The sequence below is a fragment of the Triticum dicoccoides genome, chromosome 3B (assembly GCF_002162155.2).
Source record: "Triticum dicoccoides isolate Atlit2015 ecotype Zavitan chromosome 3B, WEW_v2.0, whole genome shotgun sequence".
Classification (NCBI taxonomy): Eukaryota; Viridiplantae; Streptophyta; class Magnoliopsida; order Poales; family Poaceae; genus Triticum; species Triticum dicoccoides.
Window position 1 is genome coordinate 531,012,180 of NC_041385.1, and position 3,357 is coordinate 531,015,536.

The following is a 3,357-nucleotide window of genomic DNA, read 5'->3' on the forward strand; positions in this document are numbered from 1 at the left end:
TATCATATTCGGGGTTTTTCTAACATAAAGGCATAAAAAGTTTATCCACTTCTTAAACACGGACAGTTGTATATGACACACTCAGGAGACCACACTTATGAGAATTATAGGAAAGCAACGGTTTCTCTCTCACTAACATCTGTGATTTTTTTACATGACACACCACATCATATTCCCCAGGGTGCTGGCCTGCAAGGACATTCAGGAATCTGGTGGTGCTGACGACTGTGAACAGAAATGTTGCCTGCATGCAAGACTAGACCAAATCAAATACAAAATTATTATTTTTTCTATATCTGAACGTCATGCAGTTTCATACCTGAACTTCCACGGTTCTGTTTTCCCTCAACTTTTAAGTTGTAAAACATTAGAGCTTGGGGATGGGGATATGCATTTTTGATAAGTAGGCGCAGAAGTTTGGAAATAAAAAATACACAGGGAGTAGCAATAATTCATCACATATTCTGCCAAAGATATATAGCACGAGATTTGGTCTCTGAAAACACAAGATGAACCACTCATGCCATCTGATGTAGATAAGGGGCAGCTAGTATACAAGAAACTTTAAAAACAAGAAGCTAACACTAGTTTTGGATCCAAACTAGTATAAAAATAAATTTCACTTAATATATCAGTAAGTTAAGAGAAGTATACAGGTTTAGTGAGAATAGAGGAATGCATAGAGAAAAAATTGGGAAAAATGATTAACAATGAAACAACACAAACATCCATTATGCTAAATAACATGTTATCAAGATTTCAGAAAATCTTTGGAGTGTATTTCTGAATATCAACATCTGATTTTTTTTCCTGCAAGAGTCACAAGATATACTAATTTACACCATTGTTCTTTACTTGGACGGTGTCTGCACCCCAATCTGGACTGCAGCAAGACGCATGGAGCACCCAGGATCTTGACTACAGGTTGCAAATTGTAGGCACCAGCACGGCAGCTACGGAGGCAGATCATGGACGTGACGACAGAAGGGCTGCTGGACAACATACAAGGCGGACGAGGATGTGCATGCCTCTGTCTCAGGGAGTCACGGGCGGGAGGCCGCGTTGACCATGGTGCAAAAGCTCGGCCTCGCACCATCTTGGTCGGTGACGAGCAGTGGGAGGAGCGACTGTAGACAGGAGCAGTTGAGCTCGACGTGAGGGGCAGCGAGTTTTTCTGAGCTCTCCTTGTCGCTGAAGTCCAAACCCACCTCAACATGTTCGGAGTTAAAATAATCAGGAACACAAGTAAGGCATTAACAGGTAACATGGACCAAGCAAACTAAACACACACAACCTTCAACATGTAAACCACGTTTCAATTTTTTCTATGATTTGCTAGTTGGGGATTGACATGAAGTGCACCGGAATAATGAAGTTGAACTTTCCCAAACAACTATTCTGCACCTAGTGAATCAACGATCCATTACGCGAACATTTTTTTGCTCCTTCTTTTCATAATGAACCGAAGCTGCTACAATTTATGGACTTCTGCGGGTTTTGCTTGTCTCCTTGAGGGGTAAATTTGCAGCAACACCAGCAGTTTTTTGGTCAGTTTCAGATCAACGGTTTCTGAAGGAGAGGGGACAATGATGTTTTTCTGGTCAGGAAAATGAGGACGAGGGAAGTAGCAACACTAGCAGTTTTGCCTGTTTGTCCTTCATTCTGGGCGTCGCCATGGCGACCATCTACAACATGTTCATCGTCTGCAAACTTGAAATTCAGATGCAAGCAAAGAGCAGCTGCAAACTTGAACTATAGCGCTAGCTGGGTAGTACCTTTTTTTAGGGAACGGTGAAGTACATCAGTAGGTGATATCCAAATTCATGAGAGAGAGAGAGAGAGAGAGATTGTGAGGAAGAGAGAGCACCAGCCTGCATCAATGGAAGAGAACGTCAATGACAACATCTCTAAATTGTGTCTGTCAGCAGCACTATAACTTGTGTCTATGTTCTCTTCCATTGATGCAGACAGAATAATGCTGCTCCTCCTGCCTTGGCAGTCGATCAAGCGGCTTGACCGTTCCACCGAGTCTGAAGCTCCGGCATCAAAGCAAAGGAGATCGATCGATCGCCCTCACGTACCCTACAGTACGTGGAAACGGAGACATGGCCAAGCATCAAGCCCCACCAACACTTGAAAATTGAAAAAGAAACACAAACAGAGAGTCAAAGATGCACAAGCATGAGTAGAATTCAAACAAGGTGGATGCAATGGATAGATACAGTGCACGCAGCCAAGACCGATCAAGCAGACCGACCGGCGTCCAGCTTACCAGATTTCAGAAGAAAGTAAGAGCACTTCCTCCCGTGATAGTGCTGGACTACAGCCTCCCCCTCTCCGTTGCAGGTAGCAGCAACTTGGAGAAGATACAAGCATGAAGGTCGAGCTTTGGCCTCGGACAGGTCGCTGCTTAGGCCTCGGCAGTTCGTCGATGGCGCGAGGTGAGTGGCCATGGCAGTGGGATCCAGCAGTTGCAGCCCGAGCTTTCTCCGGCGACCTGCTGTTGCACGGGTTGTTCTTCGACGGTGGCGTCGCGCGGGGACGCGTGCCTTCCGGAGACGCACAGGAAGAAGCAGGGGAAGCCGCCGTCAAGCTTTCTTGCAGGGGTAGCAGCGGCTTAGCCGATCTGGCGGCTGCCTATGTCGCGAGAACCGGCGATGAGGCAGGATCCGACGAGCACTCCGGCGGATCTGGGTGGGGTAGGTGGTTCCCGGCGTAGCGGGGTGGGTGAACGGGCGGCGGCTGGAGGTCGCGCGCAACCCCTGCGCCTGACCAGGAGCGTTCCTGGTCGCCGGATGTGGTGGGAGGCGGCGGGGCCAGGGGAGGTCCAGGAACATCGAGGACGGGGGGCGGCGGCGGGGGCGGTTAGAGCATTCCTAATAGAGCCCTTAAACCCTCAAACCTCTAAAAATAACTGCTTTTTTACCGTTTTCGTCGAAAAAAAGCCGTAGACTAGAACCCCTTAACCCTCAAACCCTCAAATTTTTTCAAAGGTCCAACCCTCAAACCCTCTCCCAACCTTCAAAAGTAAGGGCTGGGGAGCAAAACCTACCCCAACCCTCATTTGGCGGTTATCCTCGCGCGGGAGGGAAAAATCCTCCCAACTCCCGCGCCCACGCCCGCGACCGCCGCTGCTAGTCGCCCCCGTCGCCGGCGGCCGCCCCGTCGACCTCCCGCGCGCCCGCGCCCGCCCCGCCCCTAGCCGCCGGCCTCTCCTCCACCTCCTCCCGGTCGTGGCCGCGGTCGCCCCGCCCCCGACCGTCGCCATCCGTCCCGCTGCCCGCGCCGCCCGCCGCCCCGCCGGCTTCTACTCCCGCGCACCCGCCCGCTGCCTCCGGCTCCCGCCCCCGGCCTCTC

General features: G+C 50.4%; 1 long non-coding RNA gene across 1 annotated transcript; it reads right to left on the reverse strand.

Annotated features, from left to right (window-relative positions):
• Positions 1-607: 607 nt before the first annotated feature.
• Positions 608-2,847, reverse strand: LOC119276922. The gene is made up of 2 exons (XR_005136863.1): positions 2,273-2,847; positions 608-2,132 (listed from the first exon to the last, which is right to left on the reverse strand). It is a non-coding gene; the product is annotated as an uncharacterized LOC119276922 (long non-coding RNA).
• Positions 2,848-3,357: the final 510 nt, after the last annotated feature.